The sequence below is a fragment of the Lepus europaeus genome, chromosome 13 (genome assembly GCF_033115175.1).
Source record: "Lepus europaeus isolate LE1 chromosome 13, mLepTim1.pri, whole genome shotgun sequence".
NCBI classification, from domain to species: Eukaryota; Metazoa; Chordata; class Mammalia; order Lagomorpha; family Leporidae; genus Lepus; species Lepus europaeus.
The window spans coordinates 35951417-35972953 of record NC_084839.1 but is presented as its reverse complement, the minus strand read 5'-3'; the positions used below and the strand labels follow the sequence as shown (position 1 = coordinate 35972953).

The window sequence follows — 21537 nt, the reverse complement described above, 5'->3', positions numbered from 1 at the left end:
AATCAGTGAATGAATGCCTGATGGAGAAGGAAAACTCTTTTATATAGAAACATGCCAACTAATACAACTGGAAGAAATCATGGAAAGTGACACTCATACCTTGGCAACCTACCTAAAAGTGATTGATTCCATCAGTGGCCCATGGTTGGGAATTTGACAACATAATATTGACTAATCTCAGAATATGTACCTATAAAACACTAACCAATTGCAACAGGCAAAACATTGAATTTACAGTGGGGATACCTGGCAAGGTAACATGTGTCTCCAGGTGTGAGACACTGAGAACATAGCAAAGTTTCTGTAGCTTTGCTGCTAAGAACACAGACCTGAGGATGGCCACAAGGAAACATCTGACAGATGCAGTCATCCAACAGAATGAAAGACCTGTACTCTTTTAAACTGTCAAGGATCTGAAATATGGGGATAGAAAGAGGAGCTATAGCAATTTGAATGACTCTGAGGAGATGTGGCATTTCAGTGCAATGCATGTTCTTGGAGAGCATCCTGGCACACAAAGGAAAAAGAGGAATTTGGTAATGGCTGGCAAAATGTGAATGGGGCTTGTGAACTGGATCATATTAAACATTAATAGCCTGATAACAGAGGTTCTGGAGGAAAGGGTCCTTGTTTGGGGGAAATACATACTGGAGGATGTGAGAGTGAGGTCACATCACACATTCAGCTTCATTTCAAGATTTCAGAATAGACTGATAGGTATAAGTATAGAGAGAATGGGCAGTGAGTATCATAATTGGAGAAAATGGTGAAGAGGTGCAGGAGTTCTTGCATCTTTGAGATTACCTCCAAATAAAGCACACACACACACACACACGTATACACACATTCATTCATGGACATGCAAATTCAAACTATAGTGAATTACCTTTGACACCCACAAAAATGGGTAAATTAAAAAGACCACAACACCAAATGTTGGAGAGGAGTAAAGAAACTTAAACTCTCGGCTTTGCAGACGCCCTGTCGCCCACAGCTGCTCTCCGTCAGCCATGGTCATCCCCACCGTGTTCTTCGACATCGCCGTCGACGGCGAGCCTTTGGGCTGCGTCTCCTTCGAGCTATTTGCAGACAAAGTTCCAAAGACAGCAGAAAACTTCCGTGCTCTGAGCACCGGAGAGAAAGGATTCGGTTATAAGGGTTCCTGCTTCACAGGATTATTCCAGGGTTTATGTGCCAGGGTGGTGACTTCACACGCCACAATGGCACCGGCGGCAAGTCCATCTATGGAGAGAAGTTTGAGGATGAAGACTTCCTGCTGAAGCATACAGGTCCTGGCATCTTGCCAATGGCAAACGCTGGGCCCAACACAAATGGCTCCCAGTTTTTCATCTTTCTCTCTGTCTCTCTCTCACTGTCTGACTCTGCCTGTCAAAAAAAAAAAAAAAAAAAGAATATTGTATCATTCCAATTTTGAGAAATTCTTAAAACAGATGTTTATGGTAGAAAAAAATCAGAAAAGTAGTTGCCTTGGGGAGGGAGAATCTGTTGGAGGTGGGGAAATACCCCCAGGAAAAGACATGACTGCACTCTCAGGTATGGAAATGTTCTCTCTTGATAGAAATGTTCTCTCTTGCCAGAGTTACTTAAATATGAGAATTAATCCAAACTTGCCAAATAGTGCACCTAGGATTTATGCATTTCCTTGTGTGTAAGTTTTACCAGGAAAGAGAAAGAACAAGAAAAGATATTAAACTGTAGTTACTGATAGGCATACTGATGTATTTAGGAAAGTGTGTTGATGTCAGCAATTGCCTTGAAATGCCTCCCAAAACTGAGAAGGATCAATGGACACCTAGAGAGATAAATTCATATGTGTTAAAGCAAGCATCTCACAATGTTAGCTGTAGAATCTAGATGATAGATTTCTGAGCATCCCCTGTAAATTTCTTTTATCTTTTCTGTACATTTAAAAATTTTCAAAATAAAATGTTGGGGGGAAATACATTAAAGAAAAAAAATCTTTTGCTATGATAAAAGTGAGAGAGTTGTGGAGTCATTAAGGTGAAGTGAGTATAATGCCAATGGTTGGGTCAACAGAAAAACCAGAACAAGCTGCACTGGGGTGTTTCTCCCTAGTGTGCGTCCTAAGAGAATGAGACACAGGGACATCTATGGGTCAGTTTTTACCATCATCCCAATGTCAGAGATCACATCAAATGATCACTCTTTTGATCACTGATCAGTAGACTACACCACCAAATCCACCTAACCATTTTTACTTTGTACCCTCAGTTAACCAAATTGCATGAGAACATGTTGATTAATTGATTTAACTGAACAATCCTTCATTTCTACTCTAGGTCAGTAGTTGTTTACTGGAAGGTATGTATCAGAATCAAATGTATTACCTGTCTTTGTTAGTTTGCTAAGTTGGTAATATATAACACATCGTACATAATACACTGCTACTTGCTTTTGGGTTATTATATTCTTGGACATCTTCTGAGTCAATACATATAAGTTATCAAATGGAAAAATGATTGTTGAGAAAACTATTTTAGTTAACACTTATAAATAGCATAGAAAAATGTGTGACACATAGTAATTGATTAACCAAGATTAGCTATGTTATTGGAAAGGTGTTCCATAACTTGGATAACCTGTTGATGATCATGTAAATTGATTTCAGTTTTCCTTTGCTATAAATAAAATGGAGTTGAAGAAACTTTCATGTAATCTTGATACATATAATATTACTAGGATAAATTCCCAAGTAGAACTAAAGGATCACAGAGATTCTACTTTGTGCCAGTTATATATCTATTATTTGTCAAAGCCCAACATCCTATATGTGGCTCTGTGACCCTTTGATAGGTATCTATAAACTGCTTTTTCTAGACTGCCTTGCCAGATAGCTTCTTTTTATTTCTTCTAGGAAGATTTTACCAAATGAAACTCCATAATGGTATATCAATTCGTGCTCCAATGGTTTATGAAAGGGCCTCTTTCCCTATCTGTGAGATTAAAAAAGTATATGTGCATAGGCCCCATTACAGACCTACTGAGTAAGAATCTATGAGAGTGGAGCCTGGACACATGTGTTTTCTAAAAGCACTACACATGATACCAATACACAGCAGGTGAGGCCCATAGTTCTAAATATTTCATGCTCAAAATATGATCCCTAGACTGGTAGTGTTAGCATCATGCTGGAGTGTGTTAGAAGGGCAATTTCAGAGGTTGTATTTTTTTTTTAAGATTTATTTTATTTATTTGAAAGGCAGAGTTAGAGAGTGAGAGAGTGAGAGAGAGAGAGAATCTTCCACCAGCTGGTTCATTCCCCAAATGGCCACAATAGCCAGGGCTGGGCCAGGTCAAAGCCAGGATCAGGAGCTTTATCCAGGTCTCCCGCATGGATGGCAAGGGTCCAAGCACTTGGATCATCTTGCACTGCTTTCCCAGGTGCATTAGCAGGGAGCTAGATTGGAAGTGGAGCAGACAGGACTTGAACTTGTGCCCATAATGGATGCCAGCACTGAAGGTGGCAGCTTAACCTGCTGCACCACAATGCCAGCCCCCAGAAGTTCCATTTTAAAAATATCTCCAGAGGATTCAAATTTTAAAGTGAAATTTCAGAAACTCTGCTGGATAAATGATGCAGCAACAGATTCAATTACATAAATTTGTGGGACCTAAAGTTCATATAATTTAGGAAGCCTTTATTTTTACCAAAAGAGAATGTGAAATTACAAACAAAAGCTGAATACAAACTGAATATTCCTTTACAATGAGATGATAAATAATAATAAAATAAAGATTCCCATTGACTTATGATGGGGTATGGCCCAATAAACCTCAGACACTGTAAATGTTCTAAGTAAAAAATGCATTTAATACACCTTATTCACCAAAAACCACTGCTTAGCCTAGCCTATCTTAAACATCTCAGAACACTTACACTGGACTTTAATTGAGTAAAATCATCTAACACAAACCCATTTTATTAAAAAAGTGACTATTTCATGTAATTTATTGAACTGAAAATGAAAAATAGAGTAGTTGTATTGGTATAAGAGACATAAATGGGCATTTGGTAGACATGATAGAAAACAAAAACACAAAGCATAATATCCAAAACCCACTAGCAACACAGCATACTATAAAGTATCAGCTGTTTCCCTTCATGCTTGTGGGGCTGAGTGGGAGCTGCACCCATTGCCTCTGCCCAGCATCCTCAGAGAGGACTGGGCCACATATCACTAGCCCAGGGAAAGACTGAAGTCCAGAATTTGACATCCTGTTTCTATTGAGTGTGTGCATATTGCTTTCACACCATTATAAAGTCTAAAATTTCTAAGTTGAACTATTATATGTTGGGCACTATCTGTACAAATTTTTAAAAGCTGAAGAATACAAAAAAAAAAAATCACAAAATCCAGAAATAAAAAGAAAACATAATAAACTGCCTAATTCACTTTTATAACATTTTTCTAAATTTTTAGTTGTTTCTTTTTTATTTTATTTTATTTTTTTGACAGGCAGAGTTAGACAGTGAGAGAGAGAGAGAGAGAGAGGGAGAGAAAGGTCTTCCTTTTCCATTGGTTCATCCCCCAAATGGCCACTACGGCTGGTGCGCTGTGGCCGGCTCACTGTGGCTATCCGAGGCCAGGAGCCAGATGCTTCCTCCTGGTCTCCCATGTGGGTGCAGGGCCCAAGGACCTGGGCCATCCTCCACTGCACTCCTGGGCCACAGCAGAGAGCTGGACTGGAAGAGGATCAACCAACCGGGACAGAATCCGGCACCCCAACCGGGACTAGAACCTGGGGTGCCAGCGCCACAGGTGGAGGATTAGCTAGTGAGCCACAGCACCAGCCTGTTTCTTTCTATAATTAAAAAAAAAAAAAAAGCCTCTGGGCAGGTGTTTGGTCTATAAAGCTGCCAGTTGGAGCATCTACACCTCCTATTGGAGTGCCTGGGTTCAAGTCTGGCACTACTCCTAATTCCACCTTTCTGTTAACGTGTAACCTGGAGGTAGTAAGTGATGGTTCAAGTAGTCAAGTCCTTGCCATCCACATGGGCAACCTGTAGTGAGTTTCCAGCTTCCAGCTGCAGCCTGGTCCAGCCCCAGCTGTTGCAGGTATTTCGGGGAGTGAACCAGTAGATGGGTGCTCTTTCTCTGCCTCTCAAATTGAAAGAAAAATATTATCTAATCTTCCTATAGAGAGACAAGAAAGATAATTCAATCAGCCAGGAATAGTCATTGCCCAGTTACCCTAACAGAAGTTAGGGTCCACTCTTCTGGGGGAGGGAATGTGAGGAGTTAGATAGTTAATAGGCAGTCAGGGTGGTCCTGGTGGAAATTTAGAGTGCAAAATGCTTTCTTCCCCCAAAAGTTATCTTTAGCAAGGTCAAAAGCCCCTGCCCCACTCTTTGGGAGCTTCCAGTCTTATCATGAGAATAGCAAGGTAATGGTGACTTCGGTGACTTCACCTTTCTGAGCTCCCAGTTTACTGTCAAACAAATCAGGTAACCCACCTTTCTGATGGCTCTTTATGTTTCATCCCGAGCAAGGCAGACAGGATGAAAGATTGCAAATCAGGTCTTTTGATGGGTAAATGGATGTCAATCTGATTGTCAAGTCTTTTTTTCCCTCCAAAATTGTGCTTAAAAACCCCAATACTGGCCGGCGCCATAGCTTAACAGGCTAATCCTCGGCCTTGCGGCGCCGGCACACCGGGTTCTAGTCCCGGTCGGGGCACCGGATTCTATCCCAGTTGCCCCTCTTCCAGGCCAGCTCTCTGCTATGGCCCAGCAGTGCAGTGGAGGATGGCCCAAGTGCTTGGGCCCTGCACCCGCATGGGAGACCAGGAGAAGAACCTGGCTCCTGGCTTCGGATCAGCACGATGCGCTGGCCGCAGCGGCCATTGGAGGGTGAACCAATGGGGAAAAAAAAAAAAAAAACAATACCACCAGCCCCTTGGGGTTTTGCCTCTCTTGGAGTCCCCTCCAGGCCACTCTGGCTGGAGCTCCCTTACTCTAATCTTGCTTTTTAATCTCTCTGTTTGTCTGCTTGGAAATTCTTCTTCCATGTAAGACAAAGAACCAGGGTACTATTTTCTCCACTGCCACTTTACTCATAACACCAGCTGTTCCGCTTCTGATCCTACTCCCTGCTAGTGCTTCTGGGAAAGCATCAGAAAATGGCCCAAGTCATTGGGCCCCTGAACCCATGTGGGTTCAGCTCGTGACTTTGCTTGAACAGCCCTGGCCATTGTGGCTAGTGGATGGAAGATCTCTCGATCTCTCTCTCTCTCTCTCTCCCCCTTTCTCTCTGTAATTCTACCTTTCAAATAAATAAACAAATTATTTTTAAAAGAAAATATTTATTGTTTATTATTGAATATTTAGAAAAGCTGTGTTTTCCAATTTCCAATTCTGTATAATGTTATGTTAAAAATTTCAGAATTTTGTCAAATTTGGGAGACTTCTAGCCCTTTTCTTTCATACAGGAGCTATAAAGGAGCTATAATAATCATGGCATTTCAGGTTTCTCATCCTGCGGCTAATTTTGAATGCCCTTTGAATGGATGACACTCATTAGCCATCCCATAGTCCTTATCCTTGGGCAGAGCATCGCTTTCATCTTTCTTCTGATCTTTTGTTCCTTGTCCTAGAGTGTCCCAATTTACATAAATTTCTCAATTCTTCTATTATGCAGATTTTCTTTGCTGTTGTGATTCTATTGTTTGTTTTGGAGCTCTTGACCTTGAGAGTTTTTAACTTCTATTGTGTAAAGACAGTTTTCTTTGTTTTGAAGTTTCTGTTAGCCTGTTTCATTTCTCTTCATTTTCCAATAAGTATACATTCTTGCCTTCATATGTGAATTTCAGCATGGTGAACAATTATGAAAATAGATACAAAACTATCTCTTCTGGAATTAAAGCATAAACAAGAGAAAGCCAAATATTTTTTCAATTGTGACTACAATATATTGAGCTACCAAATAGTGTAATCAAATCAATCTTATATCACATCTTTTCCTTGCTGATAAATATAGGCATTCTGTCATTAGAACCCTTGCTTCTGCAAGGTTTCTCATTTTGTAATGAATTCTGTCTACGGTAAATGCCATTTCATCTGAAACCACTGGAATTCATCAAGACAACATACAACAGATAAAATTAGTCTTATTTTGTGATGCATAAAACCTGTAGTATCATACACAGGCTTAGCATCTATAGTACTATTAGTTTTTTGTCCCCTCAGAAACAGGAATTCTGGTAGAGTATGTTTTGAGCAATTACTGCTTAAAAATTTAAGATGTATGTTTATAATTGCACATGCTAAAGTATTTGGTATTTTTCTTTTCTTTTTTCATCTACTTGAAAGCCAGAGGGACTAAGAGAGATAGAGATGTCTTCCATCCTCTGGTTCATTCCCCAAATACCCCCAGCAGCTAAGGCTGGTTCAGCCTGAAGGCAGGAACCTGGAACTCCATCCAGGTCTCTCATGTGGGTGGCAGGGACCCAAGTACTTGGGCTATCATCTGCTGCCTCCCAAGCATTAGCAGGAAGCTGGATCAGAAGCACAAAGTAGCCAGGACTCGAATCAGCACTCCAATATAGGATGCAGGTGCCCCAGGCAGTGGCTTTACCCACTGAAGCACAACTGTCCCAGGGTATATTTCTGATGGAACATCTCCATTGTGTTTCTGCATCTTGGCAAATTAAATCATCTGTTTACTATTTTACATGTCTGATTACTGGAAGATATTCTGGTTCTATACATTTCAAATCTTGCTTATCTTCTGCTCCCTACATGTTTTTAATGCCAAGTGATATTGAACAAGCTCGTCTCATGACACTGTCAGCCCATATTGCTGGATGAACCAGGACAGTGGGCAATCTAGTCCTGGACACCGTATCGTATCTATACTAGGAAGGCTAGCTTAGTGATCTATACACAGAGTAACTTTTTTTTTAAAGATTTTTATTTATTTATTTGAGAGAGAGAGTTACAAACAGCGAGAAGGGGTGACAGAGAGAAAGGTCTTCCCTCTGTTGGTTCACTCCCCAGATGGCTGCAAAGGCCGGAGCTGCGCCGATCTGAAACCAGGAGCCAGGTGCTTGTTTCCAGTCTCCCATGCAATGCAGGGGCACAAGCTCTTGGGCCATCCTCCACTGCTTTCACAGGCCACAGCAGAGAGCTGGATTGGAAGAGGAGCAGCTGGGACTAGAACCGGCACACATAGATGCCAGCGCCGCAAGTGGAGGATTAACCTACTGTGCCACGGAGCTGGTCCCATACACAGAGTAACTTTACACCAAATAAACCCAAAATCAACATATCTCCAATGCACAGAAGAAAGAAAGGATTTTGTTTGAGGAGACAGATATGTTTAATCTGGTTGGTTATTGCACAATATGTACATGAATAGAAGCATCACATGATATTCCGTAACTATGTAAAATTTTCATGTATCAGTTAAAAATAAAATGAAAGGTACCTCCAATGCAATTTTCCTTTACCAGGATTCCAAAAATCCCTCTAGCACTCTCAGGCTAGGGAATTTCTAGGGAACTGTGATGGGTAGAGGAGATGATTAGAAAGAAAAAGTTGTCAGCCAATTTCAGTTAAAATATCTTATTTTTAAAGTTTTTACATAAATATATGTCCATGTAAAGGCATCAGTGAGGCCCATCTCAGGGCTTATGGAAGGAGCTATATGAGCAAAGGACCCTGAAGCTTAAGCTCCATTAAGCTCATAGTAAATCTGTTTCTGCAGAGGAACACAGAGAATCAAGATGGGAAAACAAGGAAATACATCTTTTTTTAAAAGATTTATATATTTATTTGAAAGTCAGAGTTATAGAGAGAGAGAGAGAGAGAGAGGTCTTCCATCCACTGGCTTACTTTCCAATTGGCCACAATGGTGAGCTGGATCAATCTGAAGCCAGGAGTCAGGAGCTTCTTCTGGTTCTCCCACGCAGGTGCAGGAGCCCAAGGATTTCAGCTATCTTCTACTGCTTTCCCAGGCCATAGCAGAGAGCTAGATCAGAAGTGGACAGCCAGGACTCGAACCGGCGCCCATATGGGATGCCAGCACTGCAAGTGGCAGCTTTACCTGCTATGCTACAGCACTGGCCTCAGAAATACATCTTTAGAAATCAGGTACTATACCCTTCTTTATGTAAAGATGAGGAAACTGAGGCCCTCAGAGGTCATGTGACTCCCACAGGATCACGCAGGAGGTTAATAGCAGAGCTGCGACTAGAATGTTAACTCCACATCCACTGCTCACTCTAGAGGGCATCTAGCTCTATAGTTCCCACCTTAAGGTACTTAGCCTTTAAGAGCTAAATTTATTCCCAATGCATATTGAAGGAAATAAAATGTTGGAAGAGGTGTTTGGGGCTGGTGTTGTGGCATACTGGGTAAAGCTACCACCTGCGATGCCAGCATCCCACAGGGGCACTGGTTTGCAGCTCAGCTGCTCTGCTTCTGATCCAGTTCTCTGCAATTGTGTCTGCTGAAACAGTGAGAGATGGCCCAAGTGCTTTGGCCCTTGCACCCATATGGGAGACCCAGAAGAAGCTCTTGGCTCCTGGCTTCAGCTTGGCCCAGCTCTGGCCATTGTGGCCATTTCAAGAGTGAACCAGCAGGTGGAAGATCTGTCTTTCCCTCTCTCTGTGTGTAAAACTCTGCCTTTCAAATAAATAAGGAAATCTTCAAAAAAAAGAAGAGGTATCACTCCAGATTTTATTTAGACAAAGTATCAAATAAACACTCTTTATCCCTGTGCTCAATCTTATAGCCTCTCACAAAATCCCTGACAACAGAGGTGTTTTGCTGATCCATCAAGTCTTAAATGACAAAGAAAAAAATTCTTTCCATAAGAAACACCTCATATGTTGATGAAATGTTTGATACTAAAACAGGCATTCTGCACCCCAAAGAAGGAAGGATTACTGAACACTAATGCTAATGCTGATGTGAGCCTATTACAAGTATTTCATGCTGTGGTTCTATTCTGATTTGTGCCTTGAGATAGAGATTTAATATCCCCCTCTTAAATTACAGTATCTATTCGGTTTTTATGGGCTGCAGTATGTTCCTATGCTAATATTTCAATTCGATCATTTCTACCCTGAAGATTTATTTTATCTGAGAATTCACACACACCACCTAATTAGAACAACTTAAATATCAACTATCTGGGCCATATTTCATTGTCCTCATTCACACAACAACAATCATTTATTGAATGCCCCTGGTACTGCGATAGAGAGAGGCATGGGGCATTGAAGACAGGGTGCAAAGATAGAGACAAGTCATCTGTGCTCTGAGAGCTCTTAGATCAGTGGGAAAGCAAGACAACCGGCCCGGTCATTACAATGCAATATGGCAGAGTCTGCAATTACAGAGAGAGGACAGTAGTTTTGCCAGGGAAGGGTGACTGCAACTAGGTTTTGATTCATGGACACTTGAGTGTTCTAACAGCCTAGGGAGGCCTTTTGTGCTAGGCTAAGGAGTTTGGACTTGCTTCCCTAAGAAAGCTTTCAGGTGACATAATGGCATGATCACATAAGAAAGCTAAGGACAGGAGGCCTGAAGTTACAGGCCTGTGTGCAGCAACTGGTGAGGCAAGAAATAAAGGCCTGAGCTACGGAAAACCGAAAGACTATGAACACATTACTCCCAGCAAATGGTCTCCAAAGATATCTTCTGAGGGAACAAATTTGGGGCAGTGGTTAAATCACCAACGGGAACCCACATACCATATAGAAATGCTTCGTTCAAGTACCAACTTCTCTGCTTTCAATCTCGTTTCCTGCTAATGTGCACCTGGGAGGAAGTAGATGATGGTTCAAGTACTTGGGTTCCTGCCACCGACATGAGAGACCCAAATTGAGTGCTGGGCTCCTGGCTTCAGCCTGGCCCAGCCCAGGCTGGTATGGGTATTTGGGGAGTGATCCAAAGAATAGAATATCTCATCCATATCTTTCTCTCTCTCCTTTCTCTCTCTCTCCTTTCTCTCTCTCTCTCTCTCTCTCTCTCTCTCTCTCTCCCTTTAAAATAAAATGAAAAGTTTAAAGGTATCTTCTAGTAACCACTTCACTGTCAAAATCTTTAAACAGAAAAGCTGTGGCTGGATAATGAAACCAGAACCCCCTTCATCTTCTTCTATACAGTAGGCCAATGTATACAACATAAAGTTCCCAGATCACTTCTATAAGCAAATAAAATACATCCCAAGAAAACTTATGATTTGATCCTTTCTTCCTACAGCAGTCTTTCTAATGACTTCATATGCTATTCCTTTTTTTTTTTTCCTTAAAATCAACAAAGCTGGATGTAAATAAGCCAATTAGTCTGACTTATAGAGACAATGATGGAGCAGGCTGGAGACATAAGTCTCAAAGCTCCTCTGTTCAGAAAAACACAGAAATCCACTGGCCCAGTGGGAACCAAAGAATCATCTATTACTAGACCAGCAATCATCCCATAATCCCTAAAATGCACACTAGAAAGTAGATTGGATAAAAGATTAAAATTTAGGGCAAATGGGGTCTCTGCTCTTATCCCAAACTTGTACCTTGGGACCCAAACATTTGGGCATGCTTATGATGAATTGGCCTACAGAGCTGACTGCAAGTTCTTCCACTTTGGCTATTGAAATGGATAAGGTCTACAGGGGGCATCAGGACAAAATAAGAATTTGCTGCCTGTTTCCTGTGAGCAGCCCTGCTCTGGGGGTTCTCCCAAGAGAGGAGGAGGGCTGAAAGAGCTCTGTGTCTAGCCAGTGAAAGGTCCTTGCCTTAGACACAGTTATCCCAGTCAGTCAAATATGGCTAAGAGATATTGCAGATTCTGATTGGGCATATTAATCAGCTCCTTCCTATCAGGGTGCAGCAGTGTGAGGATAGAAAGAGGCAGCAACACCCTCCCCAGCACCTCTCTGTGGGGGACAGGCATGTTTGGTGAAAGGCAAGGATGGACAGGTCAATTTGGATTTTAGACACACAACAGATAACTTTGCAGTATGATGCTAAATGGGACAAACTTACTCTAAAAGGACCTATTCAATGGTTATCTAAAATCCAAATTAAACTGGGATGCCTGGACTTTTATTTGATATATCTGACAACACTAGTGGAAGACGTACTCCATGACATAGATATCCACAGCCCCACATCTGAGTTAGAATCTCTGAATCCTAGAAATGGAGAAGAACTTTTAATGTCTCTCAGTGCATCAACTTACATGTATGCACGCTGAGAGTGAGGATAGCCAAAGCATTGCAATAACTGACCCAAAGTCACACTGCTAATTAATGGTAGGGAATATAGTGTATCTCCAGGCTCCTAGTGCAGTGTTCTTCCCCTCTGCCACACTCTACCCCTATTGACCCTTGGCTCACTACCTCCCAGATTACTCAGAAATTCCCTAAGGGCAAAAGAATTTTTTGTCACTTCTCCCAGTGTCTAACACAAAGCTTTATGAGCCCTGGCCATGCCATCAATCCTGTAGAGTGGCCGCCATAGGCCTGAATTACCTGGATGACAGCCACCACCCTCTACTGGATCACAAACTGGGTGTCCTGAGCCTGCAAAGCTATTTGGGGCAGATTGTTTGGGAGGCTGGCAGTGTGACGTTCTGAACTACATAAGACCTTTGAGAAGGGCCCTCTACACAGAAGTAAGGGTTCAAGGCAAACACAGTTGAGACCCAGGAGCCTGTGGGGAAAGGCAGCTATCATAATCAGAAACTTCAGCTTCCTCACAGCGAAACTTCAGCCAGAGCTGCCAGCAAAGAACCTGCTGGACACTGAAACTCCCTTTCTCTCCCTTCCCTTGCCTCCCTCTTGTGGACAAGCAGGCAAAGTCGTTAGTGCAATGGCCAGGAGGAGGGGACGAGTCCTCCACAGCTGCACAGACCAACAGGCAGACTGCTGTCTTCCCCACACATACAGGTGCCAGGCCAGCCCTCAACTGCAGCGTGGGATGGGGTTTTCTGCACAGCCTCCCATCATTTCTCACAACTCACCTGGACCTGACTGTCTCCCCCCACTCCAACCACTCCCCTCCTGCATCTCCGTGTTCCCAACCTCCTTTCGCCCCACCAACATCTAGGCTTCTTGGAGTCCCAGTGACCCAAGCAAGTGACTCCTTACTCTTCTGTGAAATAAGCTGCATCATTCCAACCAGAAAAGACCACATGCTCTCAAGCAGGATGCTGTGATGCTTAATTATGGTAACAACATTTATTTCAGCTTAATAAGTGTAACTCTCTTGATAAGCATTTGCTACATATTACATCATTTAAAACATTCATTTATCTACTTGAAAGGCAGAATTACAGAGAGGGGAGAAAGAGAGAGAGAGAGACAGAGAGAGAGGAAGAGAGAGAGAAAGAGAGAGAGAAAGAAGATGGCCAGAGTGGCTGAGGATGGGCCAGGATGAAGCCAGGAGCCAGGAACTCCATCTGGTTCTTCCACAGGTGTGACAGGGGCCCAAGTACTTGGGCCATCTTCTGCTGCTTTCCAGGCACATTAGCAGGGAGCCAGATTGGAAGTGAAGTAGCCAGTACCTATATGGGATGCTGGCATCACAGGTAGAGGCTTAACCCATTGTACCACAATGCTGGCATATTACATCACTTACAGCTATAATCTTCACAACAAACCAAGGAAGCAGATGCTGTGACTATGTTCATTTTAAAAACAAAGAAACAGGCTTGAGGAGTGCAAATATCTCATAAAAACTTTTACTCTAGTAGAACTTGGATTCAAACTTTCAAAAGTGTAACTCTAGACTGAAGAAAATCCTGTCCAAAAGAACTTTCTACAGTGATAGAAATGTTCTGGTTATGCAATATTGTAGCCAGTAGCCACAAGTAGCTAAGGGGCACTTGAAATATGACCAGTGTAACTAAGAGCTGAATTTCTAATTTTGCTTCATTTTCATTTAACTAGCCACAGATGACCAGAGCCACACCAGAGAATAGCCCAGCCTAGAATGTAACCCCTGTGTTAATCTAGTAACTTACTCCTCCATCCCCCCATACATTTATGTGCACCCCCTGTGTGGGCTAAGGGAAGATTTTGTTCCCATCATTCTCTAGTCCCTCACTTCTCATGATTTAAGGTGCTGAACACTTGGTACCTGACTTCCGTCCTCATTGATGCAATAAGGCAAGGGAAAGTGAATCAATGTTATAAAAGATAATGACTCTTATCTTCCTGCTGCTAGTGATAAGTCACATAATTTCTCTGGACTTCAGTTTCTGCCTTCCTACAAAGATATAGCTGTACTCCATGACCCCAAATATGATCTCTAGCTTTGCCACACTGCAGCTGGAAAGTGTCCCCCACAGAACCCTGTCCCGCTCCCAAGGTAGCACAGCAGCAAGAGGAACCCGACGATGAGTCTGGCACCAACAGTGATTACCTGGAAGAAGAGTCAGCAAGCATGCTTGATTGTACGCATCCCACACCCCATAATATATAGGGTTCTTTTTTTAGAACCCTAATCAGATTTAATTTGCATAATTAACATCTTTAGGAATAATTGCAAATGACACATCTGTTCACCATCGCCCCCTCCTTGGCAAACTATGTGTTATAAACACGATTTCTTTAGTTCTGTAAACACTCGGTGCCTGTCTTCTGATATTGCTTTTGTCACTTTCCAGCTTGAAGAGGTGACGACCTTGTGTGACCAACCCATGAGCAATTCTATCACTTCCACCAGTGGTGCTCACCTGAGAGCAAGAACTGCTTACAAAAGCTGGCCATTCTGACTGGCCACAGAGCAGGAGTGCTTGTTCTTTGGCCCCCTAGCCTGGACCAAGACTTCAGAAGATTTGTGAAATTTTATGAAATTCTGTTTAAATGTACCAAGCACATGAGTTCTGGGAAGAGGGTTTATGGCTTCCATTGGTTTCTTTCTTTCTTTTTTTTTTTTTAAGATTTTATTTATTTATTTATTTGAGAGGTAGAGTTACGGGCAGTGAGAGGGAGAGACAGAGAGAAAAGTCTTCCATCCGTTGGTTCACTCCTCAATGGCCACAATAGCTGGAGCTGCACTGATCTGAAGCCAGGAGCCAGGAGCTTCTTCCCTGGTCTCCCATGTGGGTGCAGAGGCCCAAGGACTTGGGCTATCCTCTACTGCTTTCCCAGTAGAGAGCTGGATTGGAAGCGGAGCAGCCAGGACTAGAACCGGCGGCCATATGGGATGCCAGTGCCACGGGTTGAGGATTAACCTACTGCGCCACGGTGCTGGCCCCTTCCATTAGTTTCAATGAGTGTCCATGACCCCAGCAATAGTTAAGAATCACTTTCTATAAGATCCCATCCATGTAAAAGTCCAGAATAGGGAAATCTATAGACAAAAAGTAGATAAGTGGTTACTTTAGGATGGGGAAGGAGGGTGGAAGGATGGGGAGGGTGATAACTAAGAGATACACAGTTTCTTCTCGAGGTGATAAAAGTGGTCTAAGATTGACTGGTAGCTACACACTTCAGTGAATATACTGAAAAGCAAAGGATACTGTGAATTACATGGCACATGAATTGTATCAATAAAGCTTTTAAAAAACACAGGATGGGCATTTATCCCAGCAGTTCAGATGCCTACATCCTATATCAGAGTACCTGGATTCAAGGAAAAGTTTCTGACTCCAGCTCCCCACCAGTGTAGACACTGGGAGACAGCAATGATGGCTCAAGTAATTGGGTCTCTGCCACTCACATCAGATACCCAGATTCAGTTCCCAGCTCATGGTTTCTGCCTGCCCCAGCCCTGGCCATTGCAGGCATTTGAGTAAGTGAATCAGCAGATGGGAGATCTCTCTGTTATTCTGCCTCACAAATTAAAAAAAAAAAAAAAAAGTTCAGAAACCTGGCTTAGAACATAAGGTTATGGACTGAGGTTCCTATAAACAGAGAGGCACAGCCCTCTGTTTCTAGAAAGCAAGAAAGTGGAACCAAACTTAGTTCCTTTTTGGAAGTAAAGCCAGCTTCATGGGAGGGCTCCCTTAGGAGTGTGACTTAATGATATCAGGGAAGTTCTCCAGGCCAGTGCTTCTCAGACTTTATTGAGCATATGAGCTACTGGATGGTCTTATTAGAATGCAGTGTGCCCAAGGTTCTCTGGGGGTCCACTGAGCATGCAAAGAGTAAAAAGGCACTAGACCAAAAATATGTTAGCATCCTCTTGCCTCCCCTGGATCTGTATGCCATCCAGATGCCTATGACAATAGGTAATTTCCTGAGATAGATAGCCCTGCACACATTTTATTCCTGCCTAGGGTTTCCTCCACAGCTAACTTACCTGCTCCCCTGCTCCAATGAACTAAGTTAAAGAGCACAGCAACCTCAAGGGCCCCTTTATCCTTCCCACTTAAAGTCTAAGTCACAGACAGGCGCAGTCAGCTCACTCATCTGATGTCCTCTCGGCCCACCTTAGCCCTTCAGAATGAGGCTGTGTCCCACAAAAGGCACACTTAGCTCAAATATGACTTAGACAAAAATAAGTTAGTCCGTCTATGTGTTCCAAGTATAACATTTCTGTATTCATCTCACTGCAGGTTTCATTTCCCTAGTACTGGAAAAGGAAACATGGGACCTTGTTGCCTTGCTGTTTCGTCTAAATCAAAGATTATGGGTGGTCTATAGGAAACGGGTTTCCTCAAGAAAGAAAAAAGACTCCTTCACTACCCTCATTCAACAGCCATCAGAAATACTGTAGGGATTGAGTGGCCACAATTATTTGTATCAGCTCCCATCAACAGGTGGCATCTTTTCCTCCACTTTAAATGTGGGTGAAACTTGTGCCTTGTTTTCACCCATTGAACATGGCAGAATGCAAGAGAGTTCAGGTGAAAGCAACAGAGGAGCTGCTCAGACACCCCACAGAATCATGTGAAATAACAAATAAGGTAAAGTCACTGAATTTGGGGGTAGTTTGTTATGCAGCAGTAGATAATCAAAACAGACACAGTGATAAAACTAGATAACATATTGTCTCCTTTAACATGATTCTGTTCTTTAAGAAATGTTGGGGAGCAATAGTGGTGGGGGAGCAGGTTAAGCCACCTTTTGCAATGCCAGCATCCCATATCAGTATACCCATTCAAGCCCCAGTTTCTTCTTTCCTGATCTGTTTGGGAAGGCAGTGGATAATAGCCCAAGTATTTGAGCCCCAGCATCCACGTGGGAGACTAGGATGGGGTTTTTAGCTCCTGGCTTCAGCCTGACCCAGCTCTTTCTGCTGCAGCCATTTGGGGAGTGGACCAGCAGATGGTGTGTGTATATGTGTGTCTCCCTCTCTTTCTCTGCAACTATTCCTTTATTTTCTTTCTTTCTTTTTTAAATATTTTACTACCTTGGCACTTTCTGGGTTCTTTAAACATTTATTTACTTATTTGAAAGACAGAGTTACAGAGAAGCAGAGGCAGAGAGAGAGAGAAGAATCTTCCATCCGCTGGTTCACTCCCCAAATGGCCGCAATTGCTGGAGCTGGGCCAATCTGAAGCCAGGAGCCAGGAGCTTCTTCTGGGTCTCCCATGTGGGTGCAGGGGCCCAAGGACATGGAACATCTTCCACTGCTTTCCCAGGTGCATTAGCATGGAGCTGAATCAGAAGAGGAACAGCTGAGATTTGAACTGGCATGGATATGGGATGCCAGCACTATAGGCAGCAGCTTTACCTGATATGCCACAATGCCAGCCCTGTAACTCTTCTTTTCAAATAAAAGAATCTTCTTTAAAAAGAAGTATTTTTTAAAATGTTGGCGCTTGACTAAGCCCCTGTCAAGCCTTTTCTTCTGTGTGTGTACAGCTCTGTTCTCCACTCACACCAAGGCTAGTTGCTGCAGGTGCTTTTGTTGCTGTTCTGCCACAGGAAAAAAACAATGAGTGCCCCCCAAGGGGCCTCTTTACATCTTTAGTGGCTCTAGGATTCCATACGTTTTGAGGTATTTATGTTACGTTACATCACTTCCTTGCCGAAAGTGCTGTGTCTGGAGGATAAAGTTCTGATACAGAGAGCTCAGGAGGGGAGCAGAGAAAACAGGATGAGACGGCAAGGATGCAGTAATATTTTACCTTCTTGGGCTCCAAATGCATGGTGAAGGACTGACATTGAACCTGAAAGAGAAGAGGTATACTGGAGGCAGTAGAAGATCTCAAGGGAATCTGAGCACAGGCACACTGCTTTAGAGCCCAAGAGAGCTGGAAGGAAGGTGCCCCTCCCTTTCTTACCCTGCTCTGGTTTCCTATAAGGGAAGAAGACGCATGTGTTTGGTGACGTCACATTCTTACCACGGGCCCACTCACCCAATTCAGGGTAAGGTCCCCTGACAATCCAACGCACACATGAGCAAACTTGTTTCTGAACATGTGTGATGTTCCATCACCTTGGGAACCCTCTTGAAATAACTGGTGATGTCTCTTACAGAAAGATTATGGAAGTTCAATGTGACCAAACAGTTTAGAACTATTGGAAACCAATGTGAGTGTGTCCAAGTGTGCAGTCTCAGGCTGGTTACACAATGAACTAAAGACCTATTCCCAAAAGTCACAGGTTCCACTGAACCTGCTGGCTTCTGGCATTACCAAGAAGCTCTGTGTATTTTTCCTCTTTCAAGAGCTAGTTTTCTCCAGATGTTACAGGTTATATGCAAAAAGAAGCTAACTTGGGGGGATTTCAAGATGATAGAACAGGGAAAGGGAGTGCTGCTCTAGACTAGGGAAAAATAGTTAAAAAAAAAAGTGAAGAAAGTACATTCTCAGGGGAGAGTTAGAAAGAAAACTGCAGCGGAAATTCTGCAGAGGGAAGAGGGATGCTGTGGATCTGTGTTGAAGGTGCAGATGTGCGGATGCACAGCAACAAGAAGGGACACAACACATGAGCCCTGCAGCTGAGAGCTGGAGAAAGTGCCAGCTTTGAAGAGCAAGGGGAGATCAGACTGCAGCAGCCTGCACCACTGGTGATATAGCGGAGGAAGAGCCTGGAGGACCACACTGTCTTTGAGTCTGTCCTGGAGTCCTGAGGGGCACAGGGTATCTGCTAACCCAGCAAAAAAAAAAAAAAAAAAAAAAAAAAAAACTGACACATTTCTCTCTCCTTACCCTCCCCACAACAGTGCCTAGCAACCAGTTGCAAGAGGGTGGGCACCTCTTTGGAGATAGCCAGCAGCTGCAGCAGCTCTTGTGTGTGTGCCTAGCAGCTGATGGGGACAAGACACCATCCTGACAGCAGTAGCACTGGCAGCAGCTTGGGTGCATGCACCCAGCAATGGGAGAGGAAAAGAAGCCATTCTGACATCAGAACTGGCTACAGAGGCTTTTGTGGGGGCTCTGCAACAGGTGGGGAGAGGGGACCACTGTGAAACAAGTAGGGGCTGCAACCAGGGGTCTTGTGCATACATGTGATCCCGGATTTTACCAGAGGAAAAAATCCACAATCCCCAGACTCTGGCTGGGAGGACTGACAGGGTCTAGGCACTCACATAGGACTGTGAGGTGCCCCTAGCCTCTCAACATATCACAGGCCCTGGGGCTCAAGCTGCATAGGCGGAGCACCAACAGGTAGATCTCCCCGTGAATGACTCAGCCTCTCCATGGATGGGACAGACTAGTGGGGTGGAGTGGACCCTCTTCACCACATGACTGTGGGAACCCTGTGTGCTGAAACTGTGAGAACACTGTTACTGCACAGGGTGGTGCAGGATGTAGCTGGGTCTCTGGGCAATCACTTATGCGGCTCTACACACTCAGAACTCCCTGATTGCCTAGGGTGGGTCAGTTAGAAGAATCCATGCTCACACTGAGGACTGCACAGATCCTTTGTGCAGTTCACAAAGCAACATGTATGAGTATTGCACCCACTGTGGGCTAACACATAGGAATTGAAAGACGAGGAGGTGAGGATGTGATTACGCCAACAGAAGTGATCAAACCTCCTTTCTGCTCACAAGAGGACATCTACCTTGCCCGGCTTCAGTGTCACCCTGGATACATGCCCCACCCTGGAGCAGAGACCACAGCATCCTGACCACACCCAGCACATGCCTCAGGGTATTCACTGAAAAGGGCAGACACTCTACTATGCTACAGAGGCATAGTTCAAGAATAAAAGGCATCAGACAAAAAAACCAACAAGTATCTCTACAAATGTCCAAAAATAAATACAGAAATTCAAGAAACAAAAATCAAGAAGACAATATGATCTCTCCAAAGGAACACAATAATACTTCAATATTAGAATGTGAAGATGAAGAGATTGATAAAATGCCTGAAATGGAATTCAAAAGATTAATCATAGGATTACTCAGAAGCAATGAGAAGCAAATTCACAAGTTAAAGAAATCTACACATGGCATGAATGAAAAATTTTCCCATGAAATTGAGATTTTGAAAAGAAATCAAAATGAAATATTAGAAATGAAGAATTCAATATATCAAACAAAAAATACAGTAGAAAGCCTTAACAACAGACTTGGTGAAGCAGAAGAAAGAATATCCGAACTAGAAGGCAAATCCTGGGAAATTTTTCAGAGAGAAAAAAAAAAGAAATTAGAAAAAAATTTTAAAAGTGTTGGAGATTTACAGGATACTATTGAACTACCCAACATATAGGTCATAAGAGTTCCTGGAGGTGTGGGAAGACATAATGGATTAGATGGCCTACTCAGTTAATTACAGAAAACTTCTCTAATTTGGGGAAAGAGAGGGACATCCAAGTGCACGAGGTACATGGAACTCCTTGTAGACATGACCAGACAAGAGCTTCACCATGACACATTGTAGTCAAACCTTCAAAGTAAAACATAAAGAAAAGATTCTAAAATGTGCATGAGAGAAGTGCCAGATTACATTCAGATCTCCAATTAGACTTACAGCAGACTTCTCATCAGAAACCTTACATACTAGGAGAGAATAGACAGTTAGTCCCAGACTTAAGAGAAAAAAACTGTCAACCCAAAATATTGTACCTCAAAGCTCTTATTTATGAATGAAGGTGAAATAAAGACCTTGCATAATGAATAGAAATTGAAAGAATTTTTCATCACTTATCCAGTACTACAAAAGATGTAAAAGGATGTGTACAAAGAGAATTGAAAATGAATCTTTACATGAATGGAAGGGGAAAGGGAGCGGGAAAGGGGAGGGTTGCGGGCGGGAGGGAAGTTATGGGAGGGGGGAAGCCATTGTAACCTATAAGCTATACTTTGGAAATTTATATTCATTAAATAAAAGTTTAATAAAAAAAAAGAATTAAAAAAAATAATAATACATTAAAATTCTAAGAAAAAAAAAAAGGATGTGTACACATAGAAAGATAACCATCATTATGAAAGAATGTGAAGACAGAAAATCTCCCAGCAAAAATACAAAGGAAATCCAAAGCAAAAAATCGGAATACTTATGGGAAATAGCAGGGCTAAGTCATTACCTATTAATAGGAGCCTCAAGTGTAAATGGCCTACATTCTCCAATTAAAAGATACATGGGATGGACACTATGGCATAGCTGGTAAAGCCACCACCTGCAGTGCTGGCATCCCATGT

General features: G+C 42.8%; 1 protein-coding gene and 1 pseudogene across 12 annotated transcripts in view; one reads left to right on the top strand and one right to left on the bottom strand.

Annotated features, from left to right (window-relative positions):
• TMEM178A (transmembrane protein 178A) overlaps nt 1-21537 on the bottom strand; it is a 324154-nt gene that overhangs the window by 140108 nt on the left and 162509 nt on the right. For 3 of the 12 annotated variants that reach the window (XM_062209325.1, XM_062209323.1, XM_062209321.1), the window contains exon 1: nt 887-1030. The exons of the other annotated variants lie outside the window; for them this stretch is intronic. The gene's annotated coding sequence lies outside the window, so the exon portion shown is untranslated. Of the gene's footprint in view, nt 1-886; nt 1031-21537 lie in introns of those variants that run through there. 12 annotated transcript variants of the gene reach the window in all.
• LOC133772944 (peptidyl-prolyl cis-trans isomerase A-like) lies at nt 989-20021 on the top strand (annotated as a pseudogene).